Raw genomic sequence first — 18843 nt, forward strand, 5'->3', positions numbered from 1 at the left:
TCTAGGGATACCATGGAGGTACAGACTAAGGTACATGTAAAATACAATAAATCTACGTCTTAGTGATCTCATAATTTGAATTTTTCAAAGAACTGCTTAAATATCTTTATACTTCTGCTAAACTGCTCTGGGAGTAACATGAGACTGCATTATGTTTAATAATATAAAGAAAACTTTGAAGCTTCATCTTTAAACCTGGGCAACTTTTTTCCTTTTCCAGATCAGTGGCTAAAAGAATCCACATTTCAACCAATCCAAAAGAAAAAATAATAATAATAACTCGGCATGATCTTCCCACTTTCAGAGTCATTTTGGGGGTTAATTTCTAAACTGACAGGCCACCTTCAACTGAAAATTTGAAATGTTTGCAACAGATAACTACTAAAAATAAATGTTGCAACATTTAAAGGAAATCCTTTGTTGTTTTTCCTGAGTTAAATTATTCCATAAATTTGACTCAACTTGTTAAACAGTTCTATTCTGATTTTCTTTTTAATCAGATCTCTGTTTGAAAAAAAAAAAAAAATATTGATAGCTAAGTTTTGATATTTACCAAATGGCCCTCTCTTCTAACTGGAAAACTTAACAGGGTAGGGAAGTAAAAGAATGGACCCAAACACAGCATACTAAATAACTGTATGCCTTGTCTAACTCTGCAGTGATTCAAGATGTTATCTAAAGGGATTTCTGGCAACCAATTTCTACCAGCTACCTTCACTGCCTGTGCAGAATCCTTCCAGTGAAGAATATTTATACAAGTACATTTTAGTTATATATACTTATATACTTACAGATGCATTTTAAAATGACCTCTTGAATAATTGCTATACTTCCTTTAAAATTGGTATGAAAGACAAATGCATTTCAATTGTCAGTGCAATGTGTATTCCCAGAGGCATACATATAGCTTTAAACCATGCACTTCATGGTTCATAGTGAATGTTTTACTGCATGTCTTAAATATACTGAAATTGCTGTAAGGAGATAACTTTGAAGATTTTTTTTATTATTATTCTTGATACCCTTGAAAAATTCAGAAAATGCTGAGATAGGAAAGACACATCAGGAGATTTCATTCTAACTGCATAGATTTTTTTTTTGGTGCTATATAAAAGGGCTTCTTCAAAAGGTTGCAACATGTTGTACTGCTTAGTTGGATATTTTTGCATATTTTCCTGTCCTTCAAATATAGTCAGCCAGACCTGGGCAAGAAGGACTCCAAAGGACATCCAGGTTCAGCCAGGTGATTAGACACTGGTAGGTTGCAACTGGCATCCAACCACTAGCCCGATCATGGGTGTCCTGAGCCGGCCAGGATGTGGCAAACCAAGACAGAAAAACAAACAGCCTGATGACTGTCACCTTTGTTGTCAAATCCAAATAGCTGAGGCAAGAAGAAAGGAGGGGGAGAAAGAGAGAAACGAAAAAAATATGTTAAAAGTTTTTATTTCTAAAGTTACGCTGTGGGTCCTTCTTTGTGCATCAAATCCATAAAAATTCAAGGAAAAAGGCTGTCTACCCCAAAACTATGGCAGCTCTGCTGACAGTCTCATTCCCTCCCCATCCACCTCCCCCAGTGCCAACAGCAGCATAAGGACAGATTCCCTCAGACATAGGGAAAATATGTTATTTCTCCAGGGCAACCTCAAGCCCAGCGGTCAGATCATCGGCTGGTAGAAATATATTGACTTTGCTGGAGCCTGGGTGATTTATTTCAGGGTCCCGCTCTTCATGGGGTGTACACAGACCACAACCGCATGACATGATACGTGCACCCACCATCCTGCCTGCCCTCCGTCATGTCACAAAAGCCCCATAAAAACTGGTTTTGCAAACACTACCAGCCTGGGCCAGTCACGGGCAGGAGATAAGGCTCTCCTTTCTTCCAGGGTCATGGCCTTCAAGATCCTGCCTTGCACTTCTTAAAAAGTCATAAAATGAAGATATTCACTGAAGTAATCCCAGACCCTGCCTGGGGAGGAAGAGGTAGAGCCCTCTTGGTGGGGCTATCTGCCTCTGGGATGCATCCAGCCCTGAAATTAGCACTTGGAAATGTCAGAGGCATCTTAATGATCTGTGTTTAAAGGAGTTTGTCAGATGAGGGCAATGGTGGCGTATCCTACACAGCCCTGTGAAAACTCACTGAGTCACCCCTTTTCAAGAAAGCTGAATTCTCAGGGAAATAGGTGCAAAGGAAGGCTACAGAACTGACCAGGGACATGGAAAATCTGTTTTATGAGAGGAGATGAGATGAGATGTACAAAGGGTGACACAGAATATGGTTGCCATACTTAAATATCCCAAACTGATAAACACCAGGGAACAACTATCTAAGCTACAAGATGATTGTTGGCTGCCTGTGAAGTCACTTAATGGAGAACAGGGATTTTCTAACCATCAGAGGAAGAGGTTTTTTGAAAATATAAGAGAAGCTGTGAAATTTTTTCATGAGATCCAGTCAAGTAAGTCATGGAAATTGGCAATATTATTTGAACAGAGGGACTGTACTCAGTGAACCTTCACATTCCTTCCACCCCTACATCATATAAAAGCCAAAGGGAATTTTGCCATAGATTTAATTTGGCTCACCCTGAAATATTAATCCTATCAACATGTGCACGTGGTCTAATCAATTTTGGGTCTTCAAATGCTTCAACACAGCTTTTCAGACCAAATATGGACCTAAAACTAAAAGAATGTGTAAATTGTATCTTCAGCAGCAGGACTACAGGCCTGGGTCTGCAGATCTCAGTGTATAGAATAAACTGCAATGGCCACAGATACAGTTTATTAATCAATTATCTCTGTTTATTGGAGACCACTATCTTCCTGCAGCTGCTAAACCCAATGACATGAAATGACAATTCTGTAAACTTTCATGGCACTCCAGAAAAGCTATCAGTAGTTTCCTGGTTGTAATTTTTGAGCTGATCTAATCTGACATATGGTGATTTTTTGAGTCATTTGATAGCATAGAGACCTAAGTAAACCCCTCTGCAAACAGCCATAAAAAGTGGCCCAGCAGTTTTTGTTACTTTTGGAAACCCAAAAGCACGTTACTGCAAAGAGTCAAGCATGAACACAGGAAGGATTAGATCTTACAGCAGATCATGACCTTGGGTGCATAAAACCTTTTTAAAACAAAAATACGTTTTCAGATGAACAACCTATTTTTATAAAAGGAGTCAGCCTTTCTGCAAAAGAGCATGACTCTTCATCAGAAACTGCAAAATCTAGTAGACAAAAAGTTTTCATCCTAACAAAGGATTTTTGTCAACAGTACACTTGCTTAGGAAGTTAATTTTTCAGCCATTGAAGATGAAAACATTTGTAAGGGTGGTTGACTTTTCAGTGAAAAAGTGACACTAGGTACCCCTCTGCAAATGGTGGAAATTTATTCTACAAATTAATTTCATCCAGACATTTTCCAGCACCATATTTTTAAGTCTGTCTTAACTGGACTTCCATTTCTTGCTTTAGCTTATGTCATTTGATCCTCTGAGAACCAACTGATCTCATAAATCAACTATCTAGATATGTAAAAACTCTAACTTGTGCACTTCAGAATAGGAATGCATATCCAGACCTGTCTCCTAAATATGTGGGAAACACAAACCAATAGAAAACCTGTCTCAGAACATCAGTTTTAAAACTGATACCTACAGAGTGAAACAGAGATTAGCCTAAAGAATTTCTGCTAGCTTATGCTAAACTGCATATCTTGCTTACTAGTAATGCCACATTTAAGTTTAAAGGAAAGAAAATGCTTGTAGAAATCTGAAGTACACAGAAATGGCATCTCACAATCATGCAGCAGCTCCTGAACAGGATTGAACTCATCCCGTTTAACTTCATCAGCATCTTCATAATAAACACTCTCTATGTAGATGAGTTTTCTTGTTTCCACAAAGGCAATCTTGCTTAAATTTGCTGTAACTGACTTTCAAGCCAGTGAACCCAGTCAGAGTTATAAGGGAAAGTTCTGGGGATGTGAAGAGATTTGGTTCCACCAGCAGCTGCTGCCTGGGTCCTACAGCAGTTGGCACGTTGGGGAAAAAGGAGGTGAAGGGCCTAACCAAAGAGCAGAAAAGTGGACACGGGTGTGAAGCTGATTTCATGCCTGCAGCTGAAACAGAAGCAGAGAATATCGAATGTCAGATGGAAGTTTATCCTCCCAAGCTTTCCAGCCCCATTTTGCACAACAAAGAGATCTGGCTAGTTCAGATAAGAGGTGGATGAACATCCCAAGCTTCAGTTGCTTATTTATCTGAGGCACTCCACCCTTCACTAAACATCTCCATTCCTAGAATGATGCAAGTCCCTTGATTAAAACAATGCGGCACATTACCGGAATACCTCAGTACCACTGTTCTCTACTCATCCTACCCCAGAGAGCCATCACAAAACCTGATTTTGTCCTCCCAACCTCAGCGGCACCAGTACTAGGCCTGGGTAAATACTTCCTATCCATACACAGGTTGCCTTACAAGGGAGGATATTCCCACATACTCTTTTCTTAAATAAAGTTTTTCTTTGGTCCATTTGTACAGAAATGCATGGACAGGATCTTTTATTCTATCTTTTGGAATTGCTGCTCACAATAACTGAGAAGACTGTGTATCAACAGGTCCCAGTTAAGAAGAGAAAGGACAACCTTGTCATGCCATAGACCTTTCTTTCCTTTTGAAACCTTGCATGTTTTGGTCAATTCTTATCTCTCACCACCCCTACGTACAACCTTTTTGATATGCTGATTTAGAAGGTCCTTCAAAGAGCAAATCCCCGTATAGTAAAAGTGAGTCTGCAAAGAGTAAGTTCACTTTTCTTAGCTATGTATTACCAACCCATTGGAAAGTGCTCCCTAGACTTTCTTCGATGATCCATATGTGGAAAATTTTTCTGCTCACTAGCCTTGCAGACACCTCCCAAAAAACAACCCTGACTTACTCAAATGTCACTTATCCATCACAGAGATGGGGCTGCTCTCAGGAGACCTGCGCTGCAAATCACTTGCTCAAGTCTCACTACGTTAAAATTGCTGTTGTATACCTAGCTAAAAGTACAGAGGGGGCACAAATTCAAATTCGCATCCAAACATGGTTACTTTTTCTCTACTGAGCTCCAAATTATTATCCTTAGATGAAAAATTCTCCTCAGATTTATCCCGCCATCTGCCAGGTTGAGGGTGGCAGACCCTCACTGCCTCACCTTCTCTAATCTGGAATCTGGTTCCTCCCAGGTCCCACCAACACTGATAAAAATCTCTCCTTTACATTAATGTGCAAGTGAATTGCTTCATAATTCCTCCCAATATTTTCACATCTTTCACCTTAATATATCCTCCCAGTGTTTATTTCCATCTCTTCCAGGTGGCTGTTTGACTTCAACTAATTTAGCTCAAATGATCACTTAGTCTGATTTATTCCATACGTAAATCAGTCTGTTGTATTATTTGTTTGAAGAAATTCTATCTATTGCTTGTATGCAAGATGCTATACATTAAATTTCATCCTATGGCATCAGCACAGTTAAACTTATCACCTAGTTTGTCTCATTAAAATTCATATTCATCTTCTAATGAGCTAAAAATTAACAAGGTGGATAAGGTTCATTACAAAAGTGTATTCATCTTTACCAAAACCAAATTGCACAGCTGCAATAGAACACACAATTTTATGCATTGTGGTAGAAAACTACACGACTCATGGAATTTCAGACATTAACCAGTATTTTTCTAAGATCAGTATTTATCACCATGTGCAAAATACAGAAATCCCGCAGACATTGTCTGCAGATAACCTACCACTGTAGATCTCTGCACAGCCTTAGGACCTGACATGAATATGGTTCCCTGTTTTCTCTACACTCAGATATAAAAAAACGGCATTTCAGCAGTTTGCAACTAATCAATTAATAGGTCACTCATAGACTACGGTGTAGTCAAATATTAACATGAGAGCAAGTGACCTCCTCCCATCACTGCAAAACCCTTGCAGTGGTGACTTCTCTGGGTGAAAAAAAATTAACCAGCTCTGCTGGGATCTCCATGAGTGAACATCCCACTTTCAAACAGTAAAACTTCTCTTGCCCCCTGGAATATCATAGCATCAATCTGTCACCTATTCGGGATTTCCCCTTCAAGCTGTTAACATACCTCAGACTCAAACAAACACCAGTAATTAACAGGCTTGTTGAGGAAAGAGAAACAGCTTACTTAGTGTTTGTCTGCATATGGAATTATTTCTATACCAGTGAGGACAACCCTTTTCTTCATCCTATGCTCATCCTAAACTTGCTTGTTACCTTGCACAGAGAGGCAGTACTGTTAATCTAGTGCACTCCTGACCCTTTCTCTCGGATTATGGACTTTGCGAAGAGTTGCTCAGGTTTTATTCCTTCAAGGCAGCAGATAGACTCCAACCTTGTCAGTTTTCAGGAAGCTAAACTGCTCTGGACTTGGATCTTGCTCATAAAAAAAAAAAATTAGAAGCTGTAGGTCATGGTTTGTGCTGCAAAACTGGTGTCAATGATTTTGTGGTAGATAATCACACGTATGAGTCAGATCTAAACAAATGCAGCCAGATCATGGCAGAAGGGTACAGAGCTACCAGAAATGCTGTCTTTTAGATTAATCATAAAAGCCAGGTTCAATCTTTGCTTTTGCAGGTGCATTAAAGCTGGTCCCTTTGTGTGCTTTGTGGGCTACTAACTCTGATGTCCTTCATAAACCTCAGTCTGGTGAAAGATGTCAGATTCTCCAAAAGATATTGGCAGGATAAAGGTATTTTTTGTTTCCTAGGAACCTGTTGTCCAGCTGTTCTCTGCTTTTCGTGGGTCTTGTCTTCGGCAAAGCAAGAGAGATTTATTTTTTTTTTACAAAGTAAAATTTGTCCTCCAAAATTTCCAGGATTTGTCATTTTTATTTGTCACTTCTTTCTTGTGGAAAAACCTCACATAACACTGTCTGGGGAAAAAAAAAATAAAAGTGCCTTTCTTGCCTTTCTTGTTCATGAAAACTCTGTATCTAAAAGTATATGGACCATTTTAATGAAAAAAATACCTTCCACAGATCTCTGTAGGGAAAAAAAAAAACAACAGGTTGTGTCTGTGGAGGGATTTAGTGCTCTTAAACAAAAGACAACTCTCACCTCACAGACTGACCAGCACCAGTCAGAATTTCTTCCTCAGCTCACCATTTTCACTGCAACAGTAGCTCTGGGAGGTCAAACCTGATGTTTCAAATCCTTTTGAGCTGATACCATTTTTACACTGATACAGGCAAAATGGGCTTCAAAATGCCCATTAGAGCTTGCTGACCTCCGCAGTCCTCTTGTTCGCTGTCGAACTATTTATTTCTGTGGAAGTGGTGGAAATCTTGGGGCAAAAAAAAAGGTACAAAGCATTCTGCAATATTGCTGGGCAAGAATGGGGTGTCCATACTTCTTCTGGAGGTTACAACTTCTTTACAACCAGAGTTGTGAACACTGGGAGGATGGTTTGGCTCAGTTACTTTTGCGGTGAGAGTTAATAAGTCTATGTCCACAACATCATAGCTCCCCAGAGAACCCAAACCCAGTGATCTTCCCAAAGCCATCTAGCTTCCAGAGCCATGCACAGGCCAAGTCAAGCCTGTAATTACAGCCATGAGAGACTGACCACATAATGAATGATAGAAATGAGTCAGGAGGAGGAAAGGACACAGTAACACCCTCTCAGGCAGTCAGTGTGGCCATCAATGGTCAAGAGCGAAAACAGCAAACCCAGTGGTGCAGCAACTTTCCCTATTCCCCACCTGGTGGTACCAATGGGAAAGAAAATTTGGCGCAAGGGCCAGAAGGAAGTTGCAAACAGTTTCTTCTGACTGCATTTTCAGCCCTGTCCGGGAGAATATTATTGCAGAGGAGAAAGAGCTGTCAACCTCTGTAACCTCTCTGAGAGCTGTGGAAGTATCAGGAAGGAGCAAGACTTGATGATTACTAATTTCTTCATGCTGGAGGCAAGGAAAGCAGCGTACAGACCAGGTGATGATGATAGAAGCTACTTTTAAAACCTTTAGGAAGCCATGATCCCAGATCCCAAACTAGGAAGTTAATAGGTATGTTAGGACAAAGAGAAGATGCCCTGATTTAATACATGGTAAGGAAAGAATCCCTGGGCTTTTTTCTAGAGACTGGAGATAACCTTCAGCCATCCTGAATGGTGATAAACCACATGCAATATTGGCCTCTGCATTTCGTTAGTGACCAACCAGAGTTCGCACAAGATGCTTCATTTGGGTCCTCAGGACAGGTTTCTACCCATGGGTGAAATGAAGTCTAGTTGCTCTTTTACACTAATCAGCTGGGTGGCAGCTGCCCTTTAGGTAAACAATGAAAACCTCTCTCACACTGGTGACAAATTCACTTTCTTAAAGTGACCACCCAGCTGTAAAACAGAAAGTTTGGGAGAAAAAAAAAAAAAAGGAAAAAAATCTCATCCAGGATTATTCACTTCTTAAAATTACACCCTTCTTATTCTCATAATGCCAGCTCAACCATTGTCCAACACTCCTCTTTGTAAATTAAACCCCGTGAAGAAAACGCTTTTCCCTTTTGGTCATAAAAATGTAGGTACGTAAAAGTACTGACCCTGTGAATCAGGGGTCAATTATTATTTCTCAATGTGTGCTTACAGACAGGCAAGTAGACACTGGACAGACCCCAAAAGGCTGTGGACTGTGTTCTGGCTGCCTATTACGGTCATTAAGTAGGTGATTCATTGTGCAGTATTTAGGACTGCCAGACTGTGCCTCTCTATGCAATAAAGAAGGAGAAGGAGTTGCAACATCAAAGTCAGGCATTCAGTCGGCCATCTGTCTAAGACTTTGACTTATGTCCCTTTATTGACCATGGATCAGGGTCTACAATGGTGTACTCTGATCACCTAACAAACATCAGCACCATTCTAGGTGCTTGTGTTCATACCAGGGGCCCTGCTCTGTAATAAAACCAGCCCTATATAAGCTGGGACAGGAGCAAAGCACAGAAGGTCACTGCAAGCAATATATGAAGGAAGGGTGGCAATGCTTTAGAGAAGAATGGCAAAGAAACCACATTTGATGCTGTGTTCACCTGCTGTGGCTTAGGTTTCATGGAGTGGGGAGTGGACTGCAAGCCCACAACAATGCATGAGACTCCCCACTCCCCAGCATCTCTCACAGGTCAACCTCAAGGTGCATTGCTGGAGGGAGTGAATGTTATCAATCCTCATTTTCCCAAGGAAATGGAAACTTCATAACATCATCAAGGTTGCACAATGAGCATCAAACCCAAATGGTTGTTCCCAGAGTCTCACTTAATGAGGGGAGGAAGAGCTGTAAACTGGTCTACTACCAACATCTAAAGCAGTATTTGAAGCCAGGACTGCACTGCTATTCCTGTGCTTAATCCACTCTGGTGCAGTACAGTAGCAGGCAGCTAGCATGTCTTTGTTGCGTGAACTCTCCTGCAATGTATGCAGGCCTGTAAAAACCACAGGTCTGCTGTGATCCTCTCAGTTCAGATGAGGCATTAACCCTGGAATGGAGGGAGCAGGTGGAGATGTTTTGGCAAAGCTGTTCTTCCCTCAAGAGTCAGAATGCATTGTTTTCTGAACAAGCCTAGTCCTGTTTTCTCACTTAATTGTACAGCTACAGGTTCGTTTCCACCTCTCGCTCTCGTCACCAGGCTGCGTAAGACCTGCCAGGCTTCCCATGCCAGGCGTGAGACCTGCATGTTTGACTCCCGTTTCTGGTATGTCAGGCAGTGACGGAGAGACGCCGCAGGTGACACCAGCAGATAGTGAATCACTGCAGTGCAAAAAAGCTGCCATGCATCACTGAAGACATAAGTGGCACAGCCGAGCCACAGGGCAAATAGTGGCAACACACTGTGTTGCTCAGGATCACTCCTGCACGCTTGATTTGCATTTCCTATTGCTAAGAACCAGACCAGGCCACGCATTGACAGTAGGGAGGGATAGAAGCATAGAATCATTTTTGTTAGAAGACACCCTCAAGATCATCAAGTTCAACCATGGTAGCAATCAGGAGCAGTTACAGAAAATAGGTTTTGGAGCTGGGGGCAAAGAGGCTCTGGTGGTTTGGCTCGTCCTTGTACAGCAGAACTACTGCCTAGGACATGTCCCTGCACACAGACACTCCTGCCAGTGTGAAAATAGAAGGTCCATACAAAGTCTGGGCAACTCTTTGAGCAGCTGCCTGTGAAGCCCTTTAAAAGGGCCAGTGGCTTCCTAATGAGCTGATCAGTTTAATATACCCTGAAATATTAGCATATCTGAATACCCCATTCAGCTAAGTAGCTAGTCTGTGACTTTCTTCTGAGGACAATATTTAGGAAATGTTGTTGCATTAGTAATGTATTTATTCCTATTTGCTGATTTGGCAATTCTGAGCCTCACCTGTTTTAGTTTGCCCATTTCTTTTACAAAAACACGCACATGCTCATGTAATTCATCATGCTCACATAACTCTTTGTGTTCTGTTGCTGTGTTTATTTGAGATTCACACATGCACACAAATTTGAGAGGGAGATAAAATCATTCTGGCTGAGAAGCTTTATCTTGCCTATCTGTTTCTCAAATGGGTCCATTTGACGTGGAAAGGAAGAGGATAATTTGATTCCTAACAGAAAATGTCCTCCTTTGATCTTATTTTTCTGCAGTTACCCATTCCCCAATAGATCTTTTCTCTGTGATGTTTTCCTTTTGTTTTCCTTCATCCCTGTCTTATTTTACAATAACACATTTGAGGTAACTCACCCAGGAAGACATCATATCTAACCCATTTGCAGCCAGGCACAACTATAAAACTCACAGCACTACCTTCCGTACCATCCTTCATCTTTAGATGATAAAACACTATCTGGCTGGTCTTGCATTTAAGCCAGCAGATGCTAGTATTACTGCATTTCAAAGGACCCAAATCATTCCATTTCCTTCATTGTCCCACTCTCACAAAAACCTAGACAGAGAAGCCTGAGGCTTTGTAGTATTTGAAGTGCTCTAATCTGGACAGATCTTACCATTGCTGTCATAATTGATTAAGCTGTTGCCAGCATCCCCTGCATCTCCTGAGAGCTGTCATGGTTCACATTCATCAGGGCATGCTCCAAAGTTCACACACTTCCACAAGGCACAGCTCAGCGAGAGTCAGGCATCATTAGAATAATAATACTTTGCACTTGCATCTTGCCTTTCATCACAGACTCCCAAGGCACCTTGCAAATAATCAGAGTCCATTTCTGCTACCCATCACCACATTCTGGTATACCATACAGCAATCCTCTCCCCTTCCAAAAATGTTCAGTGGAGCTATTTGCAGAGCGAGATACACGAAGGACAGGTAAACACTTAGCAAAAAAGTGTCACGATGCTTTTGAGAGATAAGTGTTATTCCTGTTTTAGAAATGGAAAAACTTAACGTTTGTGTTTTCACTGGTCTACTAAGGGTGGCTGAAAACTGCCCCTGAGACCAGACTTGCCTGTCACCCACACTGGGTACCCACAAGCATCGCCACGGGTAGGACAAAAGTATCCCCATGCAGGATTTTGTGAACCTGTGTCATACAGGCTGTTCACAGACACAGTGTAAAGGAGCCACGCAGATGGAAGATGGATGCATTGGGGAACATACTGCACTTACAGGTGATTTGGAGCATCTTCTTTCAGTTTGCTATGTGGTTTACCGAAGAGGATGCAGATGACTCAGTATGGGAGCTAACACAAAGCACAGTGTTCCTAAATTCCTGCTCAATGTCTAGTCACTACAACTTTTCACCTTTCTCCAGCCCATGGATACACTAGCTATTTATTTATTGGCTGCAAAATAGTACATATGAAATGTATTTTTACAAATAAAATATAAAATTTGAATTTTCCATGATACAAGCAAACTCTGCCAGGGGAAATTTAGGCTGGATATTAGAAATTCTTTGCAGAGAGAGTGGTCAGGCATTGGAATGGCTGCCCAGGGAGGTGGTGGACTCACCATCTCTGGAGGTTTTTAAACTGAGACTGGACATGGCACTTAATGCCATGATCTGGTCAATGGACTGGAGTTGGACCAAGGGTTGGACTTGATGACCTCTGAGGTCTTTTCCAACCCAGTCAATTCTGTGATTCTGTGATTCTGAGTTTACTCACCTGATCTGTGTGCACAGGCACAAATGCAGTGGATATATAAATTTTATAGATGTATTTAATGCATGTGCAAGGCTGGCGGGGGGAAATTCAGGCACATGTTGATCTGGGTGCTCATTCTGTAGGAAAGAAAGCTTCCTGTGTGCATGTGTCAGGTTACTTTAAACTTGAGCGTTTTCTTCAAAGGAAAGAGTGTATTGAAGGGGATATTCTTCCCCATAAACAATGCAGGGGTGTCTGTCCTCTCTTCAGGCTGGAGGCCTATGAGCAAGTGGCCAAGCAGAACAAGGGAAGAGGCAACAAATGGAGATAAGGAGGCAGGAGTAAGTCTCTGTTCAGCTGAGGGACTTGGTGTCTTCACTGACTGCAGAAAAACACAAAGGGAAGATTCAGCACAGGTCAACATCCATGTCCCAGGAGACTGAGAAGTTGCAGTTTGCCTTGTCACTACTTATCTCTTGGATGCTTCATAAGATTATTACTTCCTACCTCTACTTATCTTCTCTCTTCTTCTGTCCAGAATTAAACAGAGAGAAGACAGCAGGTTGCTAAAATAAAATTAAACAGCTCACTAAAGAAAGAGCAAACTTACTTGGAAATCCAGGAGCCATCTCAACTCCTACCAGCTGGAGTTTCTCCCACTTCTACAGCCATTAAATTATGAAATGTTTGGATGTTTTACTAATTCCATTAAGAACCAGAAAGGCTGCTCCCACCATGACCAGAAAATGAAACAGCAGCACTCACACGGGAAAATGCTCAGCTTTCCAGACTCAGCAGTTTTATTAGTGCAAATACCCTCCAGATAGACAGCCACACATTTGAGTGCTTCCTCACACTGAAGCCTACCTCAGCCTGCAGAAGCTAACCTGGTTACCAACCTTCTTCTCCAGCTTGTTTCACCAGCAGGAAGGAATGGCTCATCCATGAGGACTCTGACCTAGGATTCAGACACATATTTTTCTCTCTGTCTTTTGTGGACTGCCTGAGCGACTTTGGGCAAGTTGTTAATTGTGCTTGTGTCCCTCTCCCCCCGCTGTGAAATGGAAATAATAACACTTCCATGCCGAAAAAATGGCATTAAGAAAGTTAATTTTGAGACACCTGGTATATGATGCTAATAAAAATCTTGGAACCATGATTTCCCAGGCTTCATCTCTAGTCTGGATCCAGGACTTGTCTGGTAGTAGAAAATGTTAATGTGGTGAACATGGGACTTCTTTTTGTAGTGTTATGCATGATTTTTCCTTGATCACACAGATCCTGGAGTCATGTGATTCTAGATAATTTAACTCTTCTTTAAAATAAAACCTGAAGTTTCGTAGTCAGGAGATAGCAGCATAGACGGTGGTAAAGGAAAAGGAAAATTAATGCCTAAAAGCATGAATGCAAAAGGGGAGTAACTGAAACAACCTGACATTAGTTATTTGAAAATATCAAGACTTCTAAGGTGATAGACGTTTTATTAAGGAGAAAAAAAAAAAAAGGATTTGTAATTGCAGAGCTGACAATACTGAATTTTGTTCTTCCTGGTTTTTCCCCTTCAGGTGCTAATTGCAATACAGATCAGATCAGCACAATTCACTCCAATTCACCAGTGCAGGTACCTAAATTACAACCCCAGCACTGCCTGAGTCATTGAGAAAGTGAGACAGAGCTCAGAGCTGAGTTTTGAAGCCAGCTCACACTACAGCAATCTTGCTCACTGGGCAGCAATGTAACGAGTGTAATAGCATTTAGCAAAGGTATATAAAGCCTTGAGGAGCTTATAACACTGCAATATAGACAGAGGGACTAGAACAGGAAGACACATAAAAAGAAAAATAATTAAACACACATATTGGTTACGTATTATCGCAACCATATCAAGCCTGGTCAAAGGGAGGAAAATATTGTGTCCTTGAATGCGATCCCCACTCATGAATCCAGGCCCTGGCAGTCACGCATGGGTCAGCACAGATCAGCACGACTTTCTGGTGCCTTTTCCCAGGGCCAGCCCACCCTCCTGCACCCGGTATGCAACAGATAGGCATGTGTAAGTGAGGTGTAAGACACAGACGTAATCAAATTATCGGCTGGTTCAGCTAGTGAAAGCATGCAGAAGCTATGTACAATCATCTGCTAACATTTTCAAACCCTGTCATTAAAAATGCCTTGCTCCAGCCTGTGCCAAAGGGAGCGAGTAAAGTCTGTGCGTCCCAGAGCCCTGGTGCTCCCATCACAAGCTGCCTTCTTCCTACAGCTGCACAGACCCCCATCCCAGACCCCTGTATCCCAGAACTGTCAAGACCCTCCTGCTAACTCTTCTACCCCAGGGATGGGGTGAATTGTGTGTGGTCTCAGCCCAAAAGGAGGGACAGCTGTGTCTGGTCTGGGTCTCATCAGAGAGGGGCTGCCCGTTCTTCCTAGAAACCTGGAAAGTTCCCAGGCAATCACACAAAGGGAAAGAAAATCTTCTTAAGAGCCGAGGAAGAGAATCAGACACAGGACTGCGGAGGGACTTGCTCAAGGTCACACTGCAAGTCACTGCTGGAGCTGGGCCCCCAGTTCCTAGGCTGTACTTTGATCTCTTCCCTTACACCAACTCAGACCAAGGCAAATCAGGATAGGAAAATTATCAGGCTAAGGAAACTTTATCTAATATTAAGGATGGCAGCACCTCCAGATGATGATGCTGGTAGCAAGAACAATTTCCTAAAGCTGTACAGAAGGTGATTTGTCCTGGGCTGCTCTGTGGAGCTTAACTATAATTAAGATCACTCCAGTTTCTTTGGGCGTCCTAAGTCCAAAATAGCAAATTTCACAACTTAAGCCACTTTGCACACAGGGCAATACAACCTGATCTTCTTTAGCAGAAATGGTCAGTATCTCTCAGATATTTAACATTCGTCTTCAGAAACCCATCAGGCTGCTGCGTAGAGCACTGCACATCCTGCTCTCTCTCTGTACAGTTTATTGCTTTCTTAAAGAGAAAAAGTAAATGGGCCAGATCTGCAGCTGACGTAAATCAGAATCTCCCTCCTGAAGTCAATGAAGCTAAACCAGCGGGCACTAGCTAAAGATCTGGCCCAATGAGTTTAGTGCCATGAGGTTATGAATCACTGTTATTATGTGGTGCTGGATGTAATTGCCTGATCCTTTCTCCCCATCTCCCCAAGGGGTCTGGAGCAGCCCTCCTCCTAATGCTGCCAGCAGCAGGGGGAGATGAGAGTGCAATGTTCAATTATCTTTTGCATGTTTTTCCAATAGTAAATCACAGCAGGGGATGTGACCTCCTGCTAATTGGAAGTCATGTCCTGTGGGGTTCTCTTCTTCCCTTTTGCTCCAATGTATATATTTGTATTAAATACTGATAAATGGCACAAATGTGTAGAGGTGGTAGATTCTGTACAGTTGCAGCTCTAATGAAAATTTTTCTCTCAGATCTGTTCTTCTCCAGTTTAAAAATTTTTCAGTCCTGTTTATGCTAGGTTTTAGCATGAGAGGCTAAAGCTGATGGAGATTCCTTCAGCCAAACCTGACTTAAATCAACTGAGCTGTTCTCGTGTTATAGGAGGATAATGTTTCTTTCACTACGACCTACCATGAGGTCTGAAATCCCTCCATGACCGCTTTATGTTTCAGAAAGGGCAAAACCTAGAGATGGTAATGCAGGAGACAGGAAGCATTTCTGTGTAGCTCATCAGCAAGCCAGTTTAGGTTTTCAAAGGGATTTAATCTGGGTGAAATTCAACCCCGTGGTCAATGAAGCACTTACATTCCTCCCGAAGCTCAGCAATAAGGCGTAAGCACCGAGGGTGAGGTTGCCAGGCAGAGATTTCTGGGCGGGGGTGTGGGGGTGGTACACAGGCTGTGACACCCCGCTGGCACTGTGGGGAAGGGCGTGCTCTCATGTCACCCAAGCCCAACAGCACATGTCCCTCTGCCCTCGATCAGGGTCACCAGACCTTCTGGTGGTGTTGTCCCAGTGTGGAACTGCTGCTTCAGGCACTGTGCAGAGACATCGTTGCTGTCCCTGTGCTCCCTTCACCTCTTTGGTTTGTGTCGCAGGTTCTTACAGCCTTGTAAGCCCATGGGACACAAGTACCTGGTCAACTTGTTCTACAGGATGTACCTGGCAGTGGGTTGGTTGCTCTGGAAAAAGCACTAGACCATAATCAAGCATGACCTCCCAGTAACGTTACCGTCAACCTCTTTCTCCACCCAGTACCAACATATCAAATTTTCTGTCATCCCATAAACCAACCTAGCCCTGTTGCACACATGGAGGGATGATACTTGAGAAGCCTGTTACATTACGATGCTGCGAGACACAATTACGCACCTTTGAAATGTACCCAGCACCTATTGCATCATGAGAGATGTACCACGAATATGATTAGAGAAGGATAAAAGGTGTTTCGTTAATAACGCATTAGCCTACGTGTTTAATGAATGTATTTTAAATGCCAGCTGCAGACAGAACAAGGTGTATTTCAACACACATTAGCTGATCAAGGGAAACCTCAGGAGGAAGTCTAAAGGGAACAAATGCACTTGGCAAACTGGAGAAACCAGCCCACAGAGAGTTTAATGGGAATTAGGGCCCTAATTCAGCAAGGTATTTAAAGAGAGATTTTTAAAGGTACTTAGTGAGTTAAACATTTAAATACCTTTAAAAATCTCATCCACCAACATGTAATGATCTCTAAGTCTGTGTTCAGACCCATCGCTGTTCATTTCAGCAAAGTAAGCAGTACTAAAATGCCCTGCTGAATCAGGACCTAAATCAAATTTAACAGGCCAATCCGGAAATTACCTAAATCCTATCCGAGCAACTAAAGGAAGATTCCTCCTCCCATTTTCAGGTTCTGGAACCCTCTTGTGAAGTCACTTCTCAGTATTAAATTCTGTGGGTTAGTTACAAAGAAAAAATCCATAGCTAAGAAATGATTTTGTGTCAAATTATGTCAGACCTTCTGAGAAGAGCAGAGGTTTGAATTTCAAACAGCAGAATCAATAATCAACACACTGTACAATAATTTGGAGTGTTGCAAAGCAGAAGTATCCACATGACACATAGAAATGATGTTTTATAAACATCTCCCTTTTTATGTCTGATTAGGAATACAAATCACAGTTGCCTCTGAACACTATCCCAATGGGAATTTTAGAGGAGGAGGAAATGAGAAGAATCTCAGACATCATAGGGATGGGCACTGTGTAAGAGCACAAATCAAATCTAGTGAGTCCTATCCTCACCGAGTGAAAGTGGCAGAGAATTAGGGCAAGTCAGAGATTTAAGCATCTCTCTCAACTGGATGGGCAGAGAGTAAAGAAGTCCCTGCACCGGGATTCCCTCACTCCAGCTGACTGCTCACAAAAAAAAGTTTGCAAACACATTTGAAGAGGGAGTAGGAGGGACTGATAAGATGAAGAGACCCTTGACACTCTCTAGTTCTTTCACCCCTGGAGCGAAAGCAAAAGCTATCTTCGCCAGATCTTGAGAGAGTTAGAAGATCAGATACCGGTGACACTACTTTAAAGTGTCTCCAGAAGTGGCTGACACCACACAGTGCAGTGAAAACCTGATAAGCATCAAGTACTCAACAAAGCTTCAAACTTAAGAACCTAAAGTGTACTACTTTTGACCCCAAGGAGTCTCTGCCCACATGCCCAGAGTATGAAGCGCCCTGGCAGCTGCTCATGCTGCACAAGCACCACAGCTTTGCCAGGTCTTAGATCTACTCTTGGGACAAAGCATCCACATCTAGGCAGCTGCTGCAGCAAGAAGATGTCACAGCATCCCCTGTAACCTCACTAGCATCAGGGAGCAGCAGGTTCCACAGCTGCCCTCCTTCCCCCCACCCCTTGCAACCCCCACCCTCTCATGGGCAAACGTTACCCTCAAACAAAATTGAGAGGTTTTTTTTCAAAAATGGCAATACGGGAAATGTTTTGATCTGTACTGCAAAAATAACCACTTTACAAAAAAAGCCCCCTCATGTTTGTCAGTAGCCCCAAAGGTGCTACTCTCACTCTGCACAAGTGTAAGAAATAAGACCACACATCTTTTACTCACTTTACTATGATGAGGAAGGTTTGGGGAAGAGTGGGGAGTGGTGAACACAGTACTGCTTTTGAAAAGGCATTTTAAACTACATTTCTCTTTCCTCGGGCAAATTATCCTATGTTTGGGGTTCAACCTGGGCTACAAAGATCATCAAGTACAGCTATTTGGTTAGATGGGAGAAAACATCATGTTCGTGAACAAAATTGTGCTGCTAAATCTCACCTGCACCGGCGCAATTTATGCTGGCAAAACCCACTCATCAGCTAGCAGAAGGGTCGCTGGTGTGACTCTGCTACTGCTGGTTTCACAGTGAAGGAGCGTGGTTAATGTTGATGATATAACTGATATTACAAAACATTTTAGGCTGAGGTGGAATCCTTGGCTCACTAAACAGCTGCAACACCATAAGATACAGTTGAAATGCCATTGCCTTTACACAAAATATTCCTGACCAGCAGCTCTGCTGGCAGAGTGCTTTGTGTACTCTCATATACTGCATAATTCCCTTCAGGAAAAATCACTTGCAGTGGGTTGGAGTGTGGAGCAGGGGAAATTGGACATGGGATGCTCTGCTGCAGGAACAGTCATGGGCAGGGCAACCTCTTCAGCCCACT

The sequence above is a fragment of the Patagioenas fasciata genome, chromosome 2 (assembly GCF_037038585.1).
Source record: "Patagioenas fasciata isolate bPatFas1 chromosome 2, bPatFas1.hap1, whole genome shotgun sequence".
NCBI classification, from domain to species: Eukaryota; Metazoa; Chordata; class Aves; order Columbiformes; family Columbidae; genus Patagioenas; species Patagioenas fasciata.